The 27,899-nt window shown below is 50.1% G+C and overlaps 1 long non-coding RNA gene across 5 annotated transcripts in view; it reads right to left on the reverse strand.

Annotated features, from left to right (window-relative positions):
* Window positions 1-11,668: 11,668 nt before the first annotated feature.
* Window positions 11,669-27,899, reverse strand: part of LOC144382194 (uncharacterized) — a 40,885-nt gene continuing 24,654 nt past the window's right edge. For 3 of the 5 annotated variants that reach the window (XR_013448629.1, XR_013448633.1, XR_013448630.1), the window contains 2 exons: window positions 17,390-18,116; window positions 11,669-11,887 (listed from right to left, as the gene is read on the reverse strand). This is a non-coding gene — a long non-coding RNA (uncharacterized LOC144382194). Of the gene's footprint in view, window positions 11,888-17,389; window positions 18,117-26,914; window positions 27,808-27,899 lie in introns of those variants that run through there. The other 2 variants (XR_013448628.1, XR_013448632.1) reach the window with 2 other exon arrangements.

A 27,899-nucleotide genomic window follows, 5' to 3' on the forward strand; every position in this document is an offset into this window, starting at 1 on the left:
ACTACAAAACAAGAACACATTTGGAGGACTGATTGTATCCAATTTCAAGGCTTCTTAGAAAGCTGCAGTGATCGGGATAGTGTGGTGTTGGTGAAAGAACAGACAAACAGGTAACTGTAACAGAATAGAGAGCCCTGAAATGGACGCCCATATAAATATAGTCAATTACTCTTTGGCAAAGGAGCAAAGGTGGTACAAAGGGTATCTGTACACGTGTTCCTTGCAGCATTATTTACAATAGCCAAGACATGGGAACAAAATGAACAATGGATAAAGAAAACGTGAGACACACACACACAGAAATATTATTCAGTCATACAAAAGAAGGAAATTCTGCCACTTGAGGCAACATGGATGAGTCTGGAAGACATTAGGCTAAGTGAAATAAGTCAGACAGAAAGACAAATACTATGTGGTATCTTTTACATGTGGGATCTGAAAAATGTCAAATTCATAGAAACAGAGTTTAGAACAGTGGCTATCAGGGGCTGGGGGATGGAGGAAATGGAGAGATGCTGCCAAAAGGTACAAAGTTGCAGTTATGTACAATGAACAAGTACATTACGTGCAGCATAATGGATACAGTTAGTAAGACCATGTTGTACACTGGGAATTTGCTAAGAGAGTGAATTTCAGGAACTCTCAGCATACACAAAGGTAACTATGTGAGGAAATGATATGTTAATTAGATTGACTGTGGTAATCATTTCACTATATAGATGTTATATCAAATATTGTGTTGTACATCTTAAATATATACAATTACTATTAAAAAATAATTTTTAAAACCCAGCTTTCTGGGCTAAGTACCCAGGGGACTAAAAGCAGGAGCACAAGCTCAGCTTAAGACCTAGAGATTCCTAATTGATATGGACAGTTTAAAACTACTTTCCCATTAAATTTTTCTATGACAATATTTTTTGTGAAGAATCAAAAGACTCTTGTTCCGTCTTGCTGTTCAGAAGTGTTAGCCGAGGTGGCGAACATGAGATTCAGTGAGGAAAATGCCAGAAGCCATCCGTGAGGGCTAATATCTCATTCTGCTTTTGCATAAATGATGCTGTGGCCCCTTCATCTCCCTGCTGCCTGCTGTCAGTGCTGATGGCACATCCCCCTAGGTGACTAAATCCGCCCAGTGAGGGCCCTACCACGGCTTGTCGTGTTTAGCAGGGCGGAACTTCAAAGTCCCGGCGTCCTAGTCACGGAATGCAAAGTTAGCTCTTTCCCAAGCTTTAGAGTGAAGCAGGCAGGCCATTTTTTTTTCTATACAGGAAACGTTATGCTTTATTATTCCACACTTAAGTTTATCGAAAATTTACATGCAACACCAAGATTAAAATGAGTCGAAGATCTACCAACATTATATTGGCATCAGATACCTCCACATCTTAGAGTAAGTTCCAAGGCCACCTGGGATATGCTAAAAGATGAAGAATTTCTCCCAGCATTTGCGACCACCACCCTTAGGCCATATTAGCAGTTGGAGTCGTCAGTAGAAAGGAAATTAAACAGAGTATAACTTTTCTATCTTTGAATGCATTCTTATACTTCGTTGACAAAGATGACTGACAAGTTCAGGGATGATGAACAGGGGGTGGAGGGATGTTGGGAAGAAGGGGGGTAGTTTCAAGGACTCTTACTGGAGGCAGGCCATTTTAGTTGTGCACCAAATAAGTCTCCCTGGCAGGAAGGAGCAAAGAGCACACAGTCTTGGGGAATTTCTATAGAAAGCCTTCCACTTCATGGTTGCTTGGGGTCCGGGAGGACTGCAGCCACAGTAACTGGCCATCAGCTAAAAACCACTCCTGAGAAGGCCCTTCTCAAGAGTGGGAGTCCATCTCTTTTGGGAACATGGGGAAGAGGCCCCTACTCCAGGCTCTTGCGATATTTAGCTTGGGCTCTAGTCTATGTCCAAGGAAGAAGTAAACGGTGTTGGTGGTATAGTGGTGAGCATAGCTGCCTTCCAAGGAAGAAGTAAACGTAGGGTGGGTTCACACCAGAACATGGGTGTGGTAGGCTGAATCAGGGCTCCCAAAGGTGCCCACATCCCTGTGGCAAGAACCTGTGACTAGGCATCCATAGACGTGAGGAAGATAAGCATCTGAATTACCTGGGAAGGTTCTCATAAGGGGAGGCAAGAAGATCAAAACAGAGGGGAAAGTGATGTGACACCATAAGCAGAGACAGAAGATGGCTTTGAATATGGAGGAAGGGGCAACCAGCAGCCTCTAGATGCTGGAAGTAGCAGGACAGTCTCTCCTGGAGCCTCCAGAGGGACCAGCCCTGCTGGGACCTTGAAACTCGCCTACACTTTAGATCTCTGAAACTTCAATAGAATAATTCCGTGCTGTTTTAAGCCACTGACTTCGTGGTCCTTACGCAGTGGCAGGGAGAGAGGTTCTGGGCTTGGCAACCCCTCACCCAACCCTCAGGAGGCCAGGACTAATGACTGATGTGTCCCTGGAGGTCAGTTGGTGGAACAAACAGACATGCCACCAAAGGGCAAACCTGTGCTCAGCACAAACACGTGTGGGGTTGGGTTTCTGCCTCTTGAGGACTCCATTGGACCCACGGTGGCCAGAGCTCTCCTCTCTGGGCTGTGTGTGAGGACCACAGCAGAGATGGGTGCCTGTTGTAACAACACCCCTCCAGAGAACATGTGTGACAGCAACTAGGCAGTACCGATGGCAGCAGCACCCCTCCCAAGATTGTCCCAAGACAATCTAGAAGTTGTCTTCCTTAACCTTAGGTATCTCAGTAGTAATTGCTCCATTAGGGATTCTTTGGGAGCAGGGATTAAAAAATAAATTTATTTTATCAGTTACCTCTTTGAATCTATTACAGCCCCATCTGCGGGTCCCTAACTTCTAGAGATGGCTCGGGCAGCACCCCAGATTCAAACAGGAGTGCTCCCCAGATCGACAACACACACCCACAGCATGACTGCAGCCGGACCTGCTCAGGAAAGGGCCTCTGAACACAGAGGGAGTCCCTCTGTCCTCTACACACAGTCAAGGTCCCCTGCACATCCACACAGTTTGACCACATGACATTGAGAGGCTATTTTCACCCAGCAAAGGACATGTGTGGATAAGTCATTTTTAAGCACTGCAGTTCTGAGTGCAGCTGTGCAGAGTTTCTAGCAAATTCTATAATTTGTGGACACAGATGCCCATTAGAATAGAGCTGCTTTAAAGTTACCTTTAAAGGGTACACTCACTGGTTCGCTTAAAATTGGAGTCCAGTTAAGAGCTAACTGGGTCCCCCCTGAGACTCTGAAAGGGACACGTTACAGAGGAGAGAGTGGACACTGAATCCGGGAGAAGAGCTGGGCAGGGTTACTCCTGAACAAGAACGTGGTCATGATCTCAAAAAAATAATAAATTCCTCATTCACTCAGTTCAATCAGTGTACCCAGCACATGCTTACCAAGTACCCACCACATACCCCGTGTTATGGCAACAGAAAATCACTGACAGCCTTCCTCCAGCTCATGTTCTGGGGGGGAGACTTAAACAAATTAACCCTATAAGAGAATAAATGCAGTGAAGATTGTAAAGCTGGTAGGGGTGGGGTGCAGGAGGGGCTTTAGCTCTCTAGTGGGGGTGGTTGAGGTCAGGCTGTGTGAGGAGGGGTCACTTAATTGATGGGAAGGAGCCAGCCAAGTGCAGATCTGGGGAAAGAGCACCCACTAGAGGCACAGCACATGCAAAGGCCATGAGGTGGGAATTGCATGGTGAGCTTGAGGAGCAGTAATGAGAGCTGCATGGCTGGAGAAGGAGACCAAGGGGGCAGGGGAGGATGGAGCTCAAAGCCCCAGGGGGGCAGTTGTGACGGACACTGCAGGCCTGACGTCAGCACCTCAGGGTGAGCATCTCCACGTCGTTGAGAACAATTTTGCAGCAGTGAAAGCAGGGCAATTGGGATGGGGATGCGGATGGGAACTCACCGTGAGCTGGGAGTGTCCTGAGTACTGAACAGAGACCTTCTCATATGACTTCCCTGTAGGAGGCACAAAGGCAACCCCATTTTATAGAGGAGGGGAGTGGGGATGAGGAAGGTCAAATGATTTTCCCACAGTTCCTCAGTTAACAAGTGGTGACATCAGGATCTGAACCCACATTTGCTGTTACACACTGCACAATACCACCTATACCTCGGTTCACACACTGCTAGTGATGAGAGGCCCTTCACCTTGCCCCTTGCCACCCTGATGGGGAGCAGAGGGTCTGCCTTATGGGAGAGCCTTCCTCCCGGAGCTCTGCCACAGTGTACCCTCAGAGATGGTGTGAGCTGCTTGTGGCCAGACAGGTACGTGTAGCTGCAGACCTCCGAGCTGCAGAACTCCCTGGGAGGCAGGACCTCTGCTTTGCCCAGTTCTGGGGGCGCCCTCCACGGAGGACACTGTGTGATGCTGCCTTCTGAGCTTTGTGATGCAGTGACCCGTGCCCGCCACAGCTGGGAGCAGGAGGGGAAGCAGCGCTGACAGCTGATTCCCTTGCAGGGCTGTCCATCTCAGTGGATTTTGCCTCAGGCACCCTCCAGCCTCTCAGCTCGGCCAGAATGAGTGGCCTGCAATGAGCAGTGTTGGGTCCCTGGCCCCCCAGGTGAGCTCACCTCAGACAGTGATGGTCCAGGGCGAATGTATGGTGCACCCAGAGGTCAAGGGATAGCTGTGGGTGGAGGGGATGCTGAAGAGCCGTCTTCCCTGTAAGAGAGGACATAGGAAGGTCCCACTCTTGCCCGCCCTCCTTCGCCCCCCTGGGAGACTGGTGTGTCTGGCAGCACACCAAGAGGACTGCACGCCCCGGGGCCACGCACAGCAGAGCTGGACAGCTAATCACACTGTGGTTCTCAGCTCCCACATCTGGCCATACTTCTCATCACTGCTTACACCAGCAGCAATTAGACACACGGTCCCTGGCATCTGGAGGCTTCCAAACTGCCAAGGGCTAATTTTGAAGTTAAATATGATCAGAAACAGCAGAAACAGGACTGACTCAGAGATTCACAGAAAGCAGGGAAACAAAAGGCTTCCAGTGGGTATCTTAATGTGACAGCACTGTCCATCCATCAGAACTGCTGATGGAGAGGCTGCTGGGTTTGTCCTGGGCGCTGGGGTACAGCCAGTGGTAAGGCGGCTTGAACACCTCACCCCGAGGGGGAGCGCCAGGCCCCAGGGAGTGAGATCACACGCCCACACTCATGGCTCACGCCGACTCACAGCTAAGGTACAAGCAAACCTGCACACTCACGTAGCACAGGCCCAGGGGCCATGTCACCCAGGGCCTACTGGGGACAGAGGGCCCGAAGCCAATGAGATGGGCCAGTAGAGACCAGCTTCCCAGGAAGTCATGTCAGAGCTGCTGACGCTGGAACTGAAGGTCACTCTCGAGCTGAGAGAGAACCTTCAAGAGCCCACGGGTGGTTCCTGGGGGCCCACTCTTCTCCCAGAAATGTGTCCTCTGGATTGGGTGCAGACCCACATTCCACTTGCTTCCCCCCGGCCATCACCCCGCATCCACAGCTGGAGCTGCCATCAGCGCCCTTGACCTGAGGCTGCCCTGTCCTGGCCCGGCTGACAGCCTCCAGGGAGGAAGGACGCTCGTCCTGGGTGTCCATCTTCTTCCTCTGCATCCTGGGGAAACTGCACATCTCACCTCATCTCTGAACTGCCCCGACGCCTGCAGAAAGCCCAAGTGGTGGGTATGGTGGCAGAGAGAACGCAGAGGGTCCAAAAGATGAATCCCTCATCTGGGGTCATGCAGGTGCAAACAGAGGAGCTAAAATGTCCAGTACATTCATCCAAGGAAGAGTCTCCCTCAGAACCGGAGAGCCATGACTGCAACCCCCATCTCTGTTCAAGAATGTAAATCGATGACATTTATTTAGTACCATTTCTTGAGTACTCACTATGAACTAATTGTTGCTTCATACACTTTCTATCAGTTACTATAGTATAATCTGCCCCCACCCCTCCCCACTGGCCTCTCGAGGCAGGTGCTGCTGTGGCTCACACAGATGAAGAGCCTGGAGTTCTGAGAGCTGATGTAGGCCTGACCCGCCTCTGATGTGGACTCCAGGGCTGGGTGTGGGCCTCCCAGGCTTGCAGGGCCCACTGAGGGCCAAGCCCTGGGTTTGACCCAGGTTATCATAGGAGTATGAGCCAGAAGTGTCAGGCCCTCCAGGACCCATGCAGCTAAACCCAGCAATCATTGAACATGATGAAGGTACCGGAGTTAATATCTAAGTGATAGAGACCGGGCCTAGAAGAGAGAAGTAATCCAAAGTGTAGTCAGAAAGAATCATAAGAGGAGAAAAGGCAAACGGCGGCAGAACCTGAGGAGGAATGGGATGCTTCCTGAACTGCCCCAGACAGGGTGGCCGGAGCCTCCCCACATCTGTGCACCCCAGGAATGGGCTCAAAGGACAAGTCCAGGGCCACGGAGAGCTGAGGCGTCTCCTGATTCAGCAAAGAAGACACCTTAGCAAAGGTGCACGGCAGGCAGGGGGCTTGCTCTAGCCAGGTTCACCGGCCGATGGAGGTGGAGGCTGGAGTCAACCCCACCTCTGTCGGAGCTACTGACCACCTGAGGCGGTGTCCTCCCGTCTGATAAAGGACGACTAAATCTCCTTCCTTCTTTAGATCACAGGAGTGGTGGGAATATACGCCACCCTTCCTCAGGATGACGACACACACGCACACAAGGTGTCTGGGTAAACCGTGTGTCACAGTAGAGGGGAGCGGAAGGAATCCTTTCTCCGGAGAAAATGAGACACCTGTTTCCGGCCAGTCTTCCTGGGGCATCTGTCCTGCTGGGACTGGAGTCAACAAGGGTGAAGCAGGTAGATGTCTGTCCAGAGCAGGCGAGCCGCACAGGCTGAGTCTGAGACCCGCCTGGAGAGGCCTTACCGGCGCCCTCTGTGCAGGGATGTCAGCCCACCTGCTCGCACAGGACTGTCCCTTATCTGGGGCCACAGGGCTCATGGCCCATTTCCACCTGCACCACCTTTCACCTCATTCCCTCAGCTTCCCCCCTCCAACCAGCTGTCAGGAGGCCTTCCTATCTGCCCCTTGGCTGAGCATTTGCACAGACAAATCTCCTGGGGCCAGCCCTGGGGCTCTCCCAGACCCTACCCTTTGTGAGCGCCCACAGCAGCTTTCCCGCCGAAATGCCTCAGGAACCCCTGGCAGCTCCACACCAACAGGCTGCAGGGAAGGGTTGGGTCCCGTGTCCTTTTCCATCTTGCTTCCGACTTACATCTGAGACTTAACCAGATGGTGACCAAAGGTCCGTGAGGACAGAGATGTCCATGGAAATGAGACGAGGGGAATCAGGAAGCCTGAGCAAGAGAGGGCATCACAGTCGAAGAGAAAAATACCAACTTCCACGAACATTCAGGACAGTGAACGGCTTGTCGCCGTACTTGCTGTTAGGGTGGAGCAGGGGCCTGGCAGGAAGTGAGCAGATGGGAGATGTCCATGGGAACACCCAAGAGCCCAACTTCCTCCTGCTTAGCCCTTCTCCCGATCGGATGCATTAGAGACCACAGCGTGGCCTCCCCTCCTACACCCTTCATGACCACATCTTGCTTCCTACTGTGGTAATTGAAACTTGTAATTTGGCCTTGATCAATAAAGGCAGTGGAGAAGATTTACACATTCAATTTTCACAAGAGGGCAGAAACAAGCAGGGATCTCTGCAGAGCTTTATTTGGACCCCTTCTAAAGGAAACAAACCCATCAGAGGAAATAGATCAGCAATTTCCTTTCCCTGTGGGATTTATGCTAGAGAGTTTGCAAATGGAAAATGCATTCGCTACCACCACTCTTTACAGCATTCAACTGCAAAGTGGGATGTTCGTCCTGTCGCTATTTTAAAACCTGTCTCAGGGTTGGGAGTACCTGCCTGAAATCGTCTTGGACCTAATTTTGCATGACGATGTAGCAAAGTGTGTCAGGAGGAGAAAAGAAGAAAATGCTGGCAAAGGAGAAGAGGCCCTAAGAGGGACCCAGAGCCAGTCTGGGCTCCGAGAAGCATAAAGCACGGGGCTGGAGGCGGAAGCCAGACAGGAGTGGGTGTGGGTGCGGGCGCTCATGTGCCATCCGGAGAGACCACAAGGAAGCCGAGGCGTGAGAGGAGGCACAAGGCTGTGATTACAGCCCATGGGGCCCAGTGGGGATGTGGCCTTGTGGAGGCTGCTCCTTTGCTGGGGTGACATTTGCCCTGAGCGTGATCTTTCTGTGGCTCAGCCCATGGCCAGGCACCTCCCCACCCCTCCCTTCCCTTCTCCCCGTGATGTCTGGCACAGATGAGGAACCAAGGAAGTGAGGGCATATGGTCAGCCTGTAATAAAGCCCCGGGCCAACGCCACGGTTTCCTACAGCACACACACACATACACACACTCACGCATGCCCACACACAGAAACACACCACACTCACACTCACATTCATGCCCACCGTCCACAGGCACACACACTCACTCACACACATCTGGATCTGGCCACAGCCTGGACTCAGCTCACGGGCTGACGTGGACCCTGCCACGGGTGAGGGCTGGGTTGGCAGTCTGGGCCACTCAGATGTCCTGGCCCTGAGCCTGGTCCAGCTGAGACCCTCGAAGGTGCCCTGCCTCATGCAGCCCATTTCAAATTACAGCTGCTGTGATCTCCAAGAAACCAGTTTTTTAAAAAGCTAAGCTACTTACTTTTTATGCTTTTGTAAAAGTTCTGTAACACAGAGCAAATCAGACTTGGTTTTCAGCAGCATTTTCTCCCCGCAGAAGGATGCCCGGCCCCCTGGCACCTGTCACTGTTTCTTCTGACAGGGAGCACAGCTGGTTGGAGCTGGAGCCTCACTGCCCAGCCCGGCTGCAGGCCATCCCTGATGGCCACATGAGCACATGGTGGCTGCTCCCAGTGCAGTCCTCTTAGCCATGTTTCTGCTGACATCATGAGCCATTCTCCCTAAGAGTCAGAAAGTGGGGGAAAGGTTCGTTTCCATACCTGTAGTCTGTTGGGTTCAGTTTTGGGGTAAGTGTCTCCATCCCTTCCTTCCCCTACATGTGTACTTGCACTAAGCCAGTCACTCACAGTGGCTGCCTCTCTCACATGCAGAAGCCATGCTGGCCCCGGGGACTCGTGGTAAACACGGTGCCCGCATGGCCAGGTGCACCGCTCCGTTCAGTGTGGGACCTCGCTCAGAGCAAGGCCATGCACAGCTGGGAGGCGGCAGAATCCTGCAGAGTGGTCAAAACCAGAGGCTGGGGGTCCCAGCTCTGCTGTTCACCCACCACAGGGTCCCCGACTACACCAGCCTGTCCAGGCAGCATGGCTAATGCCAACTCCCTAGGACTTTGTGAAAACCGAGGGACGGGCCACCCTCAGCAAGTGGCAGTGTCACCAGCCCACAGAGGCACTGGGAGAGGAGCTCCGGTGGAGACTCGGGCTCCAAGCGGTAAGTGGCTGAGCCACTAAGAGGGTTCCTGTCTGCGCTGCCCTGGCTGGGCCCTCAGCCTAAAGTGCCCAACTCCAAGGAGCACCCCAGCCTCCGGGCTCCTCCCACCTAGGGAAGGCTGGTCTGGCTCCTTCCTGAGGCAGCTGTGGCTGTCTCCTCCCACCACACATGCTGGGGAAACACGGTCGAAAGCGTCACCCACAGAGGGAAAGAGCAATTCGGACCACAGCACTCATGGCCACGGCCATGTGACAATGAGGGAGGAGCCTGAATTGGGCAGTCCAGCGCCATTCCAACAGCCTTGTGCTCCGCCCTCTGACCCATGGGCCTCTGACCAGCAGCAGGCCAAGTGTGAGTGCTAGCCCCTGCAGCCCAGTGACCGGCCCCCCACCAGCTGTGCCGGCTAAGCGGGCCCCCAACAGCCCCTTCGGGTGAAGCAAGCGTGGTGGGTAGTTGGGACCCTCCCTCCCGAGCCCTCCCCGTCCCTACCCACAGCCAGGTGAGCTGCATCTGGAGGGACTAGAGCAGGGAGGGTCTCCCCAGGCACTCACGGATGGGGAACCAGAAGATGGGGTCTGTCATAGCCCCTAGGAAATGTAAACTGCCCGTTCCAAGTTTGGTTTCCAGGAGAAGTGGGCTTGCTCATGTGTTCCTTAGTTCCTCGTTTGTTCACTTAGTGTGTTTATCTACACCAGACTCTCAGGTCATGCAGGGATCGTGGTAAAGCCCCCAAACTCTCTCAGAGTCCTGCTCCTGCCCTAGGCAGCAGATGCCCCTTGTTACTGACAAGAAGGCCTCACCCGGTGGTCCGGGTGGCCAAGCACTTTGCTCAAAGTGCGAGCTCAACTATCATCAGACACCTCTGCTCAGGGGGACCTGGCCCTACACATGAGAGGATCACCTGCCCACCATCCCACAGCCAGTGAAAGGTCAAGACTATGGACTGACTGCTTGGGAAGAAATGGCTCCCTCCCAACAGACCCCTGTGAGTGACCATTAGAAGGAAAGTGTCCCCCAGGAGCCTTGGTGGTCTTTCCAGCCAGAGGGTAGAACCCCAGTTGTCTGTGTCAGCCCGCAAAGCAAAGGCCTTCACTGTGGAGAGAGCAAGGCTGGTGTTTTGAATACACCTGACCGCGTGGTCTCCTGCTGTGTGGCCAGTCTCCCAGCTCTGGTCCTGGAGCAGCCCGCTGGAGAGGCCCGTGCATACTTGTTAGCTGGCTGTAGTCAGTGCCATCACGGTACAGAGGCAGAAGGGTCTGTCCTTCCTCTGCCTGGTGCAAGCATGCAGTGCGTGCATGTGTCAGAGTGTGGGGGGAGGGCAGCAGCACCCCAGCCTGCAGGAAGGGCAGCCCAGCCAGGAGAGCCCCTGCTGCAGACCCCATGAGGTCCTCCAGAGCAGGCCTGGCTCTCACTTAGCATATTTCCTCCCAAATCCTTCTCTGATTTTATCCTACAGAGGACCTGAGCTTTTACATCAAAATCCAAGAAGCTTTTCCTTTGTCCTTGCTTTCTGCTGACATACTTGTTTCCCAAGGCACCCAGCCCAACTGCTTGAAAAGAAGGCAGAGCAAAGGGGTGAGCCGTGGCTGGTGGGTAAGGAGGAGGAAACTCGGATTAAATCTTAAGCCAGGTTGCCTGGAGATTATACCGTATCTGATGATCCCTGCCTTTCTGATTGGCTCATTCTGCTCTCTTGTTTGCTTTGTAGCTTATCCTGGGATGGGATTCGGGTGTCCCCACCTCGTCCCTGATGAGAGGAGCTGAGAGCTCTCAGCATCTGAAGCCTGGGCTGGGGTCAGCTGTGGGTCTGAGCAGGGGCCCTCCCTTGCCTGGTGCTGGACCTGCAGCAGGATGCGGTGGGAGGGGGCAGGGCTGTGACCCTGCTGCCCTGAGTTCAGACAGCCGCTCCAGCCTCTCTGGTGCCTGGTCTAGAGGCTGGGCCCTCAGCCTGAAGCTCGTAACTCCACGGAGCGCCCCAGCCTCCAGGCTCTTCCCACATGGGTAAGGCTGGTCTGCCTCTTCTTGGCTGCAGCAGCCCACAGACTGGAGACCTGGTGAGTCAGCGCATCAGCCGCTTCTTCTCCCCATGAGCTGTACAGCTCTGCCCTGCAAACCCAGAGCTGTGGACACCAGGGGAAGCATCAGGGCCCTTGGCCTGCCTGGGTCAGGTGTGACTGTCCAGGCCCCAAGCTCAGACTTGGCACCTCAGGCAAGCAAGGCAGGATGCCACCGAGAAGGCCAGCTGGGTCCCGCCAAAGCCACCACCCTGTCCATGGACCCTCAGAGTCCCAGGACAGCAGCGAGGTCACCTGAGGAGGGGTCAGTCCCTGGGTGCCACTGGTTCCACTGGGGTCTCCACATCAGCCTGGACCGAGGAACCAGATTCTTCCTACAAAAGCCTTGGTGGGATTGGCTGGCCCTTGATGTCTTGGGAGATAAAAGAGGCAAATACAGCCAATTATTTATTTCCCTCAAATACACAGAGAATGAGACCCAGCAGCACATGGAGTGGACTGCAAAGTTTGGGTCCCCCCCCCAACCACCACCAAGGAGGTGCTTTTGTTTTGCTGTGGGGAGGAGTCTGTGCTCGTCAAAGGGTGGCCAAACACTGGCTCTGCTGACCCGAACCCTGGAGGGTCTCCCGGGACCGGGCTCAGACACCGTCAGCCCCACACGGCCTGTGGGAGCAATGGGCAGGGAGCAGGGGTCTGCTCTCCGGTGTTTCCTTCTGAGCCCCCTGTCCGCTCAAGAACTTTCCATATGCCTGATGCAGAATCTCCACAATCCTTGGGGTTCTGACCCAGGCCCTGTACCGGGCCTATGGCAGACTCTGCTGCCTCCCAGAGGCCCTGTCCTGCTGCTCCAAGTCCCCCTGAGGTCACCTTCTTGTAGACTAGCACTTCGGTCCTCCCCTCTCCATTGCTGATGGAAACTGGCCACTGACAAGTCCAGCAGGAGCCCTCATTTGCTTTTTGGGAGCAGAGGTCCGAGTGGGACCTGGAGAGGGGGCAGGAGGCCCCCAGGAGAGGGGCAGCTGGACATATGCGCTCTGGGGCTACAGAGGAAACGACTCCTACCTGCTGCCCCAGAGCTCCCAAGGCCCATCTCTGGCCTTGTTCTGCGGGTTCCACCCAGTGGAGGCTGTAGCTGCCTCTGGCCAAGGGCATGTGTGCCTCTGCATGTGTCTGTGTGTCTGTGTGTGTCTGTGTGTCTGTGTGTGTCTGTGTCTCTGTCCTGTGTGTGCCTGTGTGTCCGTCTGCCTGTGTCTGTGTCTACTTGCTCACGGGACAGTCAGAAACCACAGCTCAGGCCCTCCTCTGTCTGGCCTACTGTTGGGGCCACAGGGAGGTCAGTGTCTTGGAAAACGAGCACCACAGGACCTCTGACTCAGAGCCACTTCCTGCCCCCGCCCACCCCCATGGCTGGGAACACAGGCGCCCACAACTCAGACCCGCAGCCTGACTCACCCACCTGCCTGTCTCTAGCTGGGTCAGGTCCTGGGAAGGGCAGTCGAGGACACAGGGAGGAGCTGTGAGGAGGCGGGTCCCAGGGTCTCTCAGGGCCTGCAAGGAACGGACCCCTGCAAAGCCCTCTCTGCCTAACGCCCAGACAGCCAGGAGGAGAGGGGTGACTGATGGCTCCCCAGACGGACACACAGCCATGGGCTCACATCTGCTGCTCCTGCTGTGAGTGTCTCGTCTTTAATCTCCCCTCACTTTCGTTATGGTGATTTTTCATTGACAGGTTTTTAGTGTATTTGGAAGTATTAGCCTCTTATTTTATAGTTAGAGCTCTTTATAGCATATTTACGAAATGCCTACTCCAAGGTCCCAAATAATTCACTGACACTTTGCAGGCAAAGTTTTTAAGAACACCTCTGATTTTAAGCCCTGGATCCATGTGGAGCTGATTCTGCATATGTTGTGAAGTCAGGGCTCTATTTCTTTTCTCACACCTAGTGATTTCTCTGTTCTTGTAGGAAGGAAAACCCCACAGGAGAACAGGGCAGTCGGATCCAAAAAGATCCTTGGAGAAGGACAAAGGGCTCCCAGCCCAGACATCCAAACTGGGCAGGGCCTAATGTCTTGGGAGATGTGAAATTCTCCAGAATGATTCCAGAGTGGGGTTGGATTGATTTCAATCCACTGTAATCCAAAGAATAAACATGAGAAGCCCTTTCTTCCGGGGGCAATCAGCTCCATGCCATGGATGCCAGACTTTGGTGGTTTTTCTTTTTCCTTCCACTGACAAGGTCAGGGTAGGAGGCTGTGGGCCCCAAGCTGAAGAGAGGTATGTGTGTCTTTCTGTATATGTGTGTCTTTCTGTATATATATGCACGCGTGTCTGTGTGTCTAACATGTGTGTGCGTGTGTGCGTCTGTGTCTCTGTGTGCATGTGTGCGTCTGTGTGTGTGCATGTGTGTACCTGTGTATCTGTGTGCAGGTCTGTGTGTTGTGCATCTGGGTCTTTGTCTGTGTGACAAAGCTGCTGGTGGGAGGATTTTCCACTCCAGACCCAGTTAGGCCCCTTCTCCATGAGTGTGGAGACACCGGGCCCCACATTTGTGAGCCCAGGGGAGTGGGTGAGGGTGGGGAGCCAGAGGGCAGACCCGGGGGCCCTCACATGGAGCATCTGCTCCCAGAGCCACACTATTTTCCCTTTGGAGGACGATTCTACCTCCCCAGCCGGGAATTCAGTTCTGGGGAGCTTCACCTTGGGTTGAAACCAGAATCTTCTCTGTTTTAGAGGAAGGAGCAGGTCCCAGGCCTGGGCAATGAGCAACCTGTTTCATGCAAGATGTAGCGTCTGCCCCACCTGTCTTCTCCCCAGCTCCTCAGCGGGCCTGGGAGTCCATCAGCAACAGCAGCTCCCCTCCCTCAGGCACCCTCTGTCCTCCAGGACAGTGTCACAGCCCAGTCCACCCACTCAGGGCCTCCTCCACTGTCGCTCAGGCAGGAAGGTCCATAGCACTATCCCTTCCTTTCCTTCCTCCCCTGCGCCCCGCCTTCTATGGCTCAGAAGAGCCTGACATCTAGCTCTGCCATTTCCAGCCGCTCCTCCTCCTCTCTTAGGTGGGATACACAGCACCTGCTACACAGGGTAGCCTTGGGAGCAGGTCCCCAGGGAGAGGGTGTCCAGGCACGCGTCCCCAGGCCCTGGGCGAGACCCCAAAGTAAATGAGGAAGAGAGAAGAGGTGTCTGAGTTAATGGTTGTGGGCCCACAGCATAATCCTCGTCCCTAGTTCAATTGAAAACCCCTCCCCCAGAAAGCCCCTCTCCACACACAGGCTGGAAGTGCTTCTTAATGAACTGTTTACTGCAAACCCCTTTCACTTTCAACCTCAGCCCTGGAATTTAACCTGGTATTTGAAGCAACAATACAGAGGGTAGCTCTGGTAGCCAGCAGGACACTAACAAAGTCGAATTAAGTCATGCATTTTCACTCCCTCGCCTGACTGGGCTCGCTGCGGGAGGAAGGGAGTGAGAACTTGCAGCTTTCTGCAGTTTGTCTGCACGCTCCAGAGTTCTACTGATCAAACTCCACAGAACCATGACCATAAAGGGTGCCCCAAGCAAGTCATTACAGATGAAGATCCTGAATGCCCATCTTTGGCAAATACAGGCAGAAGATGCTAGGCTGAAGAGGTCTGTTTGTACAAAAGGGGCATTAATTTCATTTAGGGGGTTCTCACTGATAGACCCCAGGGCAGGGGATGCCTCTGGCCACCCAGCAGGACCATCCCACATGTGGCCCCAAGAGAATGTGCTCAATGCCCCAGAACTGTTCATTTCAAAAAGGCTAAGAGAAAATTTTATGTTATGTGAGTTTTTTACCACAGATTTTTTTTTTAAATGTAATAAGTAAAAAAAAAAAAAAAAAGCTGCTACAGAATGATAAGGTTTGAAAACCAATCTTTATATTATGTACGTATTTTAATAGCATCAAATAGGCTTCCTCTTTAAAGACACCACATCTAGGATGGTGGTCACCCTTGGGGAGGGGTGGAGGTGAAGCGGAGATCAGTGGGAAGGCTCCAGGGGCAGAGGCATGTCAGCTGCACCTGCAGTGACCAGAACCTACAGCCAGCCCCAGGTCCCTGTCCTGTCCTGGGGCACGTAACTCAGAAGTGGCCCTGCCCCTCAGGCCAGGGGTATGGGGCATGCCTAGGAGGGAGGGACATCACCCTACCCATGTTCCTATGCCAGTTTGAGGGGAAGACCCCACAAAGGATGTGGGCAGAGACTGCTTGTGTCCCTGACACTGCAGCCCTTGATTTCCCCACAGTGTTCTAGAGGCGATTTTCAAATGAACCTGAAAGGCGTGGGCAGCACGCACATGAGTGGGAGGCGTGGGCATGTCCTAAGATCAGGTCAGCAAAAACTCTCCTGCGTGGGGCTCCAGGCTGGTCCCAGACTGGATGGACAGGCTCGCTGTCGGGGTCTCGCGCCCATCCCCTCTCCTCTGGCTTTCCATTCATGGGGCAGGAAGTCCCACTGGGGAAGGCCCATCGTGTCCTGTAGTGAAGTGACCATGGGCTGCTAAAGTTGCCCTGGTCAACAAGACCCACAGAGCTCCTGTGGTCATAATCCCAGGCTGGGGCTTCCCAGGCTCCTGGAGGACAAAGCCGGCAGGGTGGTGCTCCATGAGCACAGACATTGCTGGGCGTCCATGCCCTTCCCGATTCTCCAAGAGGGGACGTGGTGGCACTCCGGACTCGCCCACCGCTGGGCAGGCCACTTGACCCCATGGGCTGCAGATGCTTGCCTTCTGCAGAATGTGCTGAGGCTCCCGTTTGGGGATTAAAGGCCCTGGGTAACCGTCATAGGCAATCAATAAATGCATTAGGAACCTCTCCAGTGAGAGATGGTCCTTTACCGTTCAGCATCCCTTGGGCCCTACTACAGAGGCCCCGAAAAGGTGGGCATAAGGGCACCTCCGGTTTTCAACGTAGCCACTGCATAAGGCTCAGCAAAAGGGCTTTGACATTTGTTGGGACCAGCGCCTGCTTGGTGAACACTCCATCATCTGCATCCAATCAAGTCGGTCCCCACTGCTGACCCAGGAAGATGGAGTCGGGAAGCTGCCACTAGCCAGCCTCAGACAGCGCACCTTCATCTGCTCCATGGGATCCTGCCTCTGTTTGTCAGGCCAAAGGGCCCCAAATGGTGTGCTCTGTCACCCCTTCCCTCTCCCCAGACCCAAAGAAGCTGAAGGGCTACGCTCTACCAGCCTGTCCTCCGGGACCTGGGTGCGGGCCACCTCGGCTTGAGGCTGCCACCTGTTGTCTCTACTCATCTGTCTTCCAAGCCCTGCACCACTGAGGGAACCACAGGGAAGCCAGACCCTGGTACCTGTCACAGGGTGGTTAGGGGCGGGAATCAGGAGCAACTTCAGGCTGCTCAGAATGAGAGCCATGCTCTGGGTACCAAAAGGAGAGACAGAGGGTCAAGGATGCATCAGGAGGACTGCGTGGAGCGAGAGGCTTGAGCAGGGTCAGTTAGGGTGGGAGGGAGGATAGGATTGCTCCCAGGTGGAGAGGGCCAGTGACATAGACACACATGATCATGACCCAGACCAGGGAGCTGACCTGCCCTCATCATGACTGCTTAGCCAAGGGATGTGAGCTCAACTGAGCCTCGGTTGTCTTGTCTGTAAACTGCCTGGGCACACACTCAGAGCTGTTGTTCACTGAGCAATCAACAGACCACGGGCTCCATGCTCCTGGGCAGGAGAATGGACACATCATGATGGGTGCTTTTTCTTATTAGAATTCCAAAACTCTCCAAGTAATAGATGGCTCAGCCACCCCATATGTCTATGTAATAAGTTATCCCCAAACTTGATGGGGAACTCAACTGAGTCCACTCAGGCTGCTGGAACAGAACATCACAGCCTGGGTGGTTTACAAACAACAGACATTTATTTACCGCAGTCTGGAGGCTGGATATCCAAGATCAAGGAACCGGCAGGCTTGGCGGCGGGTGAAGTTCGCAGACGGTGACTCCTCGTGTGTCACCTGGTGCGGTGGAAGGGGTGAGGGTGCTTTCTGAGGCCTCTTTTATAAAAGTGCTAAGCTCCACCCCATGACCTAATCACTCCAAAGGCCTCACCTCCCAACAGCATCACACTAAGGATTGGGTCTCAAGATTTGAATTTAGGGAGACACAAACATCGGGTCTGCGGCAGACCTCTTTTCTCTCATCAATACACTGGGTGGGGAATCTATTTACAAAGTGGATTACTGTGGGCCAGGCCAGGCTCAATTAAGTGCCCCCTGCCTTCTCTCCTAGTCCTGACACGAAGCCAGGATGATAAATGTTGTGCCTGCGGCTCCAGCATGGGGACATTCTGCACATCGGTCACCTCTCTTTCTAGGAAGACTGCTCCTATTGGGGCATGGGGCTCAGGGACCACCCACACCCCTGTCTGCCTGGCCCCTTACCATTCCCAGGAGGTCCAGGTGGTGCCTCTGGCTCAAGGCAGGATCCTGCCGTTAGTGAGAGCTGCTTCTTACCTTGCCCCTTCCTCCCCGGGCCCCCATCTGGACCTGTGATCCGGGGAGGAAAGGCACCTGGAGCCCCAAGGACCTGTGGTCCAGAAGGTGAGCTGAGTGGAGAAATGTGGCCTGCGTCTTGGCCGTGTGCAGACCCAAACCTGGGAAGGATTCAAAACAATAAAAATCCCTTTTTATTTTTCTACTGGCATTGACTTCTGGGATTCCTTACACAGCAGCTTAGAAATGGGTCAACATTCCAACTGACTGCCGTCTTCTCCTGGTGTGGGGACATTCATGATACCATCTAGGTACCCCAAGAGGACATCTAGAAATGTGGTGCTGAGCAGAAATTCTAGACTCGGGTGCCTTAGAATCTAGCTCTGAACCAGCCAGGTGTCTTGGAGCAATTTTCCCAGGTCCTCTGTAGGTCTGTTTCCTCAGGTATAGAGTGCAAATTCTAGAAGCAAATCTAAAGCATGAGGCAGTGCCCAGCACGTTTTAAGCTTCTCCTCAGTAGACGTCAGGCATCAGATGAGGGAAGGGAGGCCATTAGCTTGAGAGCCAATTAAGTATTTTTCCATCAAGGAGCTCAGACACAGATTCTAAGTCTGATGAAAAAGGCACAGTAACTGTGGACTTCAATGACACACTTCCACTCGACAGAGGAACTAGGCTGAGGATCCAAAGGAAATACAGGATCTGAACAACACTATAAGCCACCTTAGCCTGTGTGCGACTGCAGAGCCCTCGGCCAACAGAGGAACGCACAGTCTTCTCAAGCACACAGGGCACACTCGGCAAGACAAACCACATGTTAGGCAACGAAACAAGTCTCAGTACATTCAAAGGGATCGCAGTCATACCAAGTAGGCTGTACATCCACAAGAGAATTAAAGTAGACATCGATAACTGAAGGAAACCTACACATTCACAAAAATGTGGAAATCTAACAACATATTCCTATTTAACCAAATGGATCAGAGAAGAAATCATGAAGGAAATTAGAAAATACTTTGAGATGATAGACTTTACAAGAAAACTGCAAACCAAATCCCCGAAGCACATAGATGCAAAAACCTTCCACAGAACACTAGCAAACCAAATCTAGCAACAGACAAGAAGGGTGTATACAAGGACCCAGCAAGATTTACCCTAGAAATGCATGATTGATTCTACATCCAAAATTCAATCAGTGTAGCACACCATCTTGGTAGACAAGAACAGAAACCACTCTGGGAAGAAAATGTAGAGGAAGTCTTCACAGCCTTGAGTTAGGCAATGAGTTCTTAGACGTGACACCAAAATCACACGTAATAAAAGAAAAAAATAGAAAAATCACACTGTATCAGAATTAAAATCTTTCACGCTGCAACCAGTACCATCAATAAAGCAAAAAGACAACCCATAGAAAGGGAGAAAATATTAGCAAATCAAATACCTGATAAGGGACTTGTATCCAGAATGCATAAGAGACACAACTCGCGAACAAAAAGCAAGTAACCCAATTTAAAACCGGAAAAAGGTTTTGAACAGGCATTTCTTGAAAGAAGATATACAAAGGGCCAACAGCACATGAAAAGATGCTGAACCTTGTTAGTTATTAGGGAAATGCAAATCAAAACTAGGCTGAACTACATCTTCACACTCTGAAGTGAAATGGCTACTCTTACAACAAGAGGATGTCGTTGATGTTGGCGAGGACGGAGACGTCGGAGCCCTCCTACACGGCTGGTGGGACAGGACACTGGTGCGGCTGCTGTGGAAAACAACGGCGCTACGACGGAGCCACCGTACGACCCTGCTATTCCGCTCTTCAGTAGGTGCCCAAGAGCAGTGAAAGCCCGTGTTCCGGTAACGACCCACACACAGATGTTTCTAGCAGCACTCTCCATGAAGCTGAGAAATAAAAGCAACTCAATATCTATGAACTGATGAATGGATACAGCCACATAGTAGAATATTACTTGGCCCTCAAAAGGAATTAAGTACTTAAAGAAAGAAAGAAGGAAAGGAAAGAGGAGTGAAGGGCTTGCACCTACTACAACGTGGACAGACCTTAAAACACCATGCTCAGCGGAAGAGGCCCATCGCAGAAGACATGTATTACATGTCTGCATTTAGACGAAATATCTAGAACGGACAAATCTGTGGACACAAAACGTAGATTAGTGGTTGCTTAGGGTTTGGGGGAAGGGTTTACTGGGGGCAGGGAGCAGCTAAAAGGTCTGGAGTCTCCTTTTGAGGTGAAGAAAATGTTCTAAAATTGTCTGTGGTGATTGTTGCACTTATCTGTGAGTGCACTAAAAACCACTGAATTGTGCACTTCAAATGGGAAATGGATGAATTGTGTGGAATGTGAATTATAACTCAATAAAGCTCTTTAAAAAAATAAAGGTGTTGTATAATGACTGCCTTTCAAAGAGTACAGTATAAAAGGGGAGGATAAATAACTTTACAGTGGAGAAATCAGACAGACACGACCTCTGCCAAGTGGCCAAGGTCATGTCTAGAATGACAAGTCATGTTGATAGCGTGGACCCTGACAGGGCGCAGTGAGAATGCTGTTTCACTTCTGTGGTCTGCCTCCCCAAAACCCACACCCAGCATAATCCTAAGAAGAACATCAGACAAATTCTGACTGAGGTACAATCAGAATACCTGACCATCCTCCTTAAAACTGTGAGGATCACCAAAAACTGGGAAGAGTCTGAGAATCTGTCACAGCCAAGAGACCTCTAAGGAGATGTGATGACTAATGGAAGGTGGTATTTTGGATGGGATCCTGGGACAGAAAAATGACATTAAGGAAAAAGTAAGGAAATCTGAATAAAGTGTGGACTTTAGTTAATAATAGTGTATCAATATTGGTTAATTAATTGTGACAAATAGGCCATACTAAAGTAAGAAATTAATAATAGAGGAGCCTGGATGTGAAGTACATGAGAAATTACTGTCACTATTTTCTCTAAATCTAAAAATATTCAAAATTTACAATTTTCTTTAAAAAACATTTTTTAAATAAAGGCAGGGCTCCCTGATGTCAATACGCCCCATGAAAATGCATTCATTAATAATCAGGAAAAAGCGGGCGCCTGGGTGGCTCAGTTGGTTAAGCGACTGCCTTCGGCTCAGGTCATGATCCTGGAGTCCCTGGATCGAGTCCCGCATCGGGCTCCCTGCTCGGCAGGGAGCCTGCTTCTCCCTATGACCCTCACCCCTCTCATGTGCTCTCTCTCTCTCTCTCATTCTCTCTCTCAAATAAATAAATAAAATCTTTAAAAAAAAAAAAAAAAAAATAATCAGGAAAAAGCACCCTCAATGCACCTGCACGCACGCGCACGCACACACACGCACGCACTTAACACAAGCACAGGGAAAGAGCCCAGAAGCTGATTCCGGCATCACAACGAACAGGATCCAAAAAGCAATTACATTGCCAAGTGTTATGCTAATATAATTATTGAAATTGCCAGTCAAAAGCAGTTAATGAAATAATTAAGACAGATTGACCTAAAGGTTGATTTAAAATTAACCTGACACGTGCATACTATCTAAATAATGACCCTCTCCTATGATCTAGCCTCTCATTAAACTCAAATCTCTTTGGGAGAAATTATACATTTTGCACCGTGATTGGGTAGAACAAGCCACATTCACTCTCCCCCTGATGAACGTGGAGGAGCTAAAGGACAGTGAATGTGCCCCGCCTTCCCTGGTGTGGTGCCATTGCCACTGTAACCAACTACCCTGCCTCCCATTTTCCCTCAGTAAATGCTGAGAGCCCATTATAACTGTATCGGCGAAGGACCCCAAGCCAGTGGTGTGCATCTGAAGCTCTTTCTAAAGGGAAGCTGGGCAGGGGGTGACCTGTGGCACTAGGGTCTTGCAGATGCACTGTAGGCAGGGAAGAAGAAGGCCTACCTCCCTCAGGTAGGCACCTCACCCATGATGTGAATGCACCCAGCTCATTTCTCTAAAGGTGAGGAAACCTGGCGATGAAGAGAAGGGGCTTGTTGGAAACCCGTCACCAAGCCTGTGGCCAGAGTAGGAGCAGAAGCTCCGTAGGTCGTGCTTTCCCTGCTCAGCATCTTCTCTTTCTCTCATGATTTCCTACTGGAACTCACGGTGAGGTGTGTTGGTCTACGGCGTAATGCAGGAGTACTCCATGCTCCTGAGGCCTCGCCCAGGGTTTGGCCCAGTCTCAGTGAGCAGCTTTGGCTTGTCCCTGTATCCTCAGGCAGCTGCCTGTCATTGGCGGTGCTCAGATTCTGTGTGGTGGCTACCGCCCCTCCCTCCAAGGGCCATGCTCCTGGCAGGAAGACCTCAGCTAGTGTCTGGGACACGGGCGCTGGGTCCTTGTTCAATGTAAGCCCTGGAGTTACCTTCATAACATCTTTTAAAATGGGTCCCCCGCTTGGCATTTTTATGAGACAATTTCCCCCTCAAAGTTATTCAGACTCAGTAATAACATTAGGAGAGTGGGAACACATAGGATGCTACAAAATGGTCTATTACTGAGAGGATTTTAATGTTCTAATGAGGAAAACCACTCATTGTCATGTTTTCATCCTACGTCCTGTTTTTATATCCATCCTGACAACCTTTGCCTTTTAACTGAAAAACTTGGGGGCACCTGGGTGGCTCAGTCGGTTGGGCATCTGCCTTTGGCTCAGGTCATGATCCCAGGATCCTGGGATCGAGTCCTGCATCAGGCTCCCTGCTCAGTGGGGAGTCTGCTTCTCCCTCTCCCTCTGCCTCTCCCCCCGGCTTGTGCTCTCTCTCTCTCTCACTCACTCTCTCAAATAAATAAAATCTTTAAAAAGAGAAAGAAAACCTTGGTCCACTAACACTTAAAATAAATATTAATCAAGATGTCAGGATAGGAGTTACAAGCAGAGGCTGTTCAGCAATCTTGAACAAAAAGAATAAAGTTGGAGGCTTCACACTACCTGATTTAAAATGCACTACAAAGCTACAGTAATCAAAACAGCATGGCACTGGCATAAAAACAGACACATAGACCAATGGAGTAGAGTAGAGAGCTCAAAAATAACTCCTTGCATATGGTAAAGTGACCTTTGACAAAGGTGCAAGAACACACAATGGGGAAAGAATACTCTCTTCAATAAAGTGTTGGGAAAACTGGTTTTCCACACACAAAAGAATGAAATTGGACCCTTAACTCACTCCCTATGTAAAAATCAACTCAAAATGGATTAAAAGCTTAAATTTAAGACCTGAAACCATAACATTATTAGAAGAAAATAAAGAGGAAAAGCTCCTTGAGATTGGTCTGTATAATGCTGCTTTCGGAAGCATTCGGTGCCCTAAAGATCCTGTACTTCACCTGTTCATCCCTCCACACCCTCAATGATATTATAGTTTTGACTTTGTTATGTGTATTATACAAAAGTTGAGGAGCAAGCAAAATAAAATGAGTAGCCTTTTACATTTACCTATATATTTACCATTTCTGAGGCTACTTATTCCATTCTGAGGATCTACGTTTCCTTTTTCTGCTATAATGTCCTTCATCCCAAAGAGCTTCCTTTAGCATCTTCTATTGTAGAGTTTTTTGGTGATAATTTCTCTAAGCTTTCTAAAATCCAGAAAAAAGCTATACTGCAACAGTCACTCTTAAAGGATATGTTTGCTGGATATGGGGGGATATACAGGAATATATGGGACATAGGGAAACAGGGGACATAAGGGATATGGGGGTCATAGGGGGACAGAAGGGGACATATGGGAAATAGGGGGTATATGGGGACATATGAGGACATAGGGGACATAGGAGATATAAGGGATATAGGGGGATTTAGAGGGACATAGGGGATACAGGGGACATAGGGGATATAGGGGACATAGGAGATATAGGGGACATAGAGGATATAGGAGACATATGGGGCTATAGGGGACATAGGGGGACATAAGGGACATAGGAGATATAGGGTTCTGGATTGAAAGGTCTTTTTGTTTGTTTTCTACACTTTAACATTGGTGTCTCATTCTCTTCTGATCCCCATAGAGTCTGATAAGATGTTGGCTATTGATCAAATCATTATCCCTTCTATGTACAGTGTCACTTTTCCTCTTGTTGCTTTCGATATTTGCTTTTTGGAGTTGGTAACCATCTGTTTGATTCTGATGCATCTCTGTACGATTGTCTTTATTCTGCTTGGTACTAGCTACCTTATATTTGCAAATATCTGCCTTCCATCATCTGGGTGGTTCCAGCCACTATTTCTTCAAATATTTTTGTCTACCATCCTCCCTGTCCTTTCCTCCTTTGAAGCCAACCACATGTATATTAGAGTTTGATCTTATTAAGAGTGCCTGAAACTCTGTTATTTACCCACCTTTTCCCCTTCTGTTTTCACATTAGACCATTTCTGCTGTTCTATTCAAGTTCATTATTTACACTGTCATCTCTATGTAGCTGTCAATCCATGTAGTGAATTTGGTATTGTATTGTTGAATTCTAAATTTTTTTCAACTGTTCTGATTTTTCTGCCAAGATTTCCTACTTTTCATTTTTTGCAAGCATGGTTATTTGTCTCCATTGAGGATATTTATGACAACTGCTTTAAATTCTTTGTTTAATACTTCTGTTTTCAGCCAAAATGAAGTTAACAGGGAAAAATTCGCCCTTCTGTCTATAAAACTAAAACTCGGGGGGTGGCGAGGTATACAACAGTAGTTTTCAGACAGTGGGCCTCGGGCAGCACAGGACAGTGATCCTTGGGACACGCAGCTGACAAGGTGAGCCCTGTGCTGGCACTGCTGCCTGCAGAGAGAGATTTCGGGCTTTAGCACAGGGGGGAGAAGCTGGTGGTCTCCCTGGGTGAAGAGATGGCCCTGGGAGTCCTGGAAGGCTGATGTGACTCACACTTACCTGGAAGACCACCAGAGAAGAGAGAACTGTGACAGGAGGGAAAGAGCTTCACAGATTCTTGGTGGGTCCCATTGAGTCCTCAACTGAACACTGACCCATGTGCAAATGTAAGGGAACTACCCAAAGGTACAGAATAAAAAACCAAACAAGAATTAGAAGAAATAACCCTTGGAGCTCACGCAGAACAAGGAATGGCTTGTGTTCCAACCGGGTCACATGTGGCTCAGGAAAGCCTCATAACCCAGAGGAGACTGTGTGGAGTATTCAGAATGGCATTACCTCAGGAGTAGAGCATGATCAGCCTGAGACTGAAAGTGACTCAGATCCCAACTCACAATGCTTAAAATCAAATATAACTATGTCAAGTTATTTCAAAGTCACACAACTCTATCCCGGAAATAAAGCTCAAGAATAGTTTTAGAAATACAAAACTATCCAGGAGCCAACAAGGAAAAATACACAGTGTCTAACAGCTAAAGGGAAATCACCCGGTATACAAAAAAAGCAGGAAAACACATCATGTGATAAGAAAAATCAGTCAGTTGAAACTGACCCACAAATGGCACAGATGAAGTAATTCATGGACAAATATAGAATGTTGTTACTGTCATTGTATTCTGTGTGCTCAAGAAGCTAGTGAGGACACTGATGATGTTCAGTAGAGACAGGGAAGAAATGAAAAAGACCCAAATCAGACTTTCAGGGACAAATCCTAGATGTCTGTGATGAAAATTCACCAATGAGATTAAGAGCAGATCAGGCATTGAGAAAGAAAAGGTTAATGAACTTGAAGACATTTAACAGAAACCATCCAAAATGAAATATGGAGAGAAAACAGACTGAAAAAAATGAGCAGAAAGTTAACTGGGGGATGACTTCAAATGGCCTAAAATACATGTCATCAGAGTCCCAGAAAGAGAAGGAAAAGAAGAAAACAGGACCAAATATTTGAAGAAATCATGACTGAATATCTGTATATCCAAGATGCTTAATGAACCCTAAGCCCAAGAAGCCTGAAGAAGGCATATCATAATTAAATTGCCTAAATAGGGTGATAACAAGATAATCTTACAATCAGATAAAGAGACATGCTACATACAGAGGAACAGAGGGAAGGAGGAGGGCAGATTCCTTATTGGAGATAGGGCAATGGAGGAGAGTGGAACAAGGCCCTTAAAGCACTGAGAGAGAAAACTACTAATTCATGATTCTATACCGAGCAACGAATGGCGTAAAGAAGGTAAAACATCAACTTTCTCAGACCTACAGAAGCTACAATAATTCATCATCTCCAGCATATCAGCACTAAGAGATGTTAAGGAAGTCCTTCAGGCAGAAAGAAGATGACACCACATGGAGACCTGATATAAAGAAAGGGGTGGACAGGGCAACACCACCATGAAGACTGGATGGGGGATGGAGCCATACTGCTGTGAGGTTACTAAACTGTCATGAAGGACTGTGATGTTATTTGAAGATGGATGAAGTTAAAACCGTGCACTACAGGGGCGCCTGGGTGACTCAGTCGTTAAGCGTCTGCCTTCGGCTCAGGTCATGGTCCCAGGGTCCTGGGATCGAGCCCCATGTCGGACTCCCTGCTCAGCGGGAAGCCTGCTTCTCCCTCTCCCACTCCCCCTGCTTGTGTTCCCTCTCTCTCTGCGTCTCTCTCTGTCAAATAAATAAATAAAATCTTAAAAAAAAAACAAAAACGTGCACTACAAACCCTAAAGCACGCATGTGAACATGCACACACACACACACACACACACACACACACAGAGTTATAGGGAACCAGCAAAAATGTGATTAAATGGAATCATAAAAAATACTCAAATTATCCAAAAGAAGGCAGATTAAGAGGAAAAGGTAAATGAAAACCAGATGGACAGTAAAAAACAAATAGCAAGATCACAGATTTAAGGCTGACTCTTATCAACAGTAGCATTCGATGAAAATGCTCTACAAACGCCAATCAAGAGGTATAATTTGTCAGATTGAATAAGAAAGCAAGACTCAACTATGTGCTGCCTACCTCACATCCACTTTAAATATAAAAACACATATAAAAGTAAAGAGATTGAAAAAATCTACCACTAACACCAGACGAAAGAGCTGGACTCACTGTATTCTTAGGAGATAAAGTAGATTTCAGAGAAATGAGCACAGCCAGGGATAAAGAAGGTCATCGTGCAGCTCCTAAAGTGTCAGTTATGCAGAGGACATAACGCTAAATGTCTCTGCACCTAGTCACCTAGCTTCACGGTACAAGAAGTGCAAGCCCCATCTGCTGTCTCAACACCTGCGGCCTCCTGGGTTCTCTCTCCATTCATGTTCCTTTCTCTGAGGAATGTGTCCCATTTACTCATTCTTTTGCATATTGGGTAGTAATTTTGAGTTGTGTCCACATTATGAATGTGGTCTGGAGGAGATTCTGGATTCTGGTTGTTGTTTTTTTTTAATTTAAATTCAATTAATTAGCATATAATGTATTATTGGTTTAAGGATTCTGTTATTTTTTGCCAGTGATGTGTCTTGTTTGGTTCAGCTGGTAGTGATGTAAGCTGAGCTAACTCAGCTCCCCAGGGCTGCAGCTCCAGCCTCAGCTTGGGTCTTGTCCTTGGCTGGTTGCTTCCGGAATGCTCTGCACATGTGGTCCGCTCAGTCAGAAGGGTGGGCAGGCAGGCGTGCGGGCTCCCTGTACATTTCTTCCCCTTCTGGAATCCCCATGCCCTGCAGTGGCCAAGCTCCCCGCAGTCCTACTGTTCTCGTTCTCCAGGTGGCAAAGTCCCGTTTGCCCCACAGATGCCTCCCGCACCACCACTGCCCGTGGCCCATCTCGAGGCCGAAAGGAGAAGTCTCTTCATACAACTCCCCCGGATCTGCGGCTGCTGTTCACTCTCCAGGGCCCTCAAAAGGCTCCCGTTTGCACTCTGTACACACTTCCTCGCTGTTTTCTGTGAAGAAGTGAGTGTGGCGTGGTCTTACAAAATCATCACAGGAAGCAGAGGCAGCAATTACCCATCCACTTTTAGACCGCCTTCTGCAT

This window comes from Halichoerus grypus, chromosome 6 (genome assembly GCF_964656455.1).
Source record: "Halichoerus grypus chromosome 6, mHalGry1.hap1.1, whole genome shotgun sequence".
In the NCBI taxonomy this organism is placed as follows: domain Eukaryota; kingdom Metazoa; phylum Chordata; class Mammalia; order Carnivora; family Phocidae; genus Halichoerus; species Halichoerus grypus.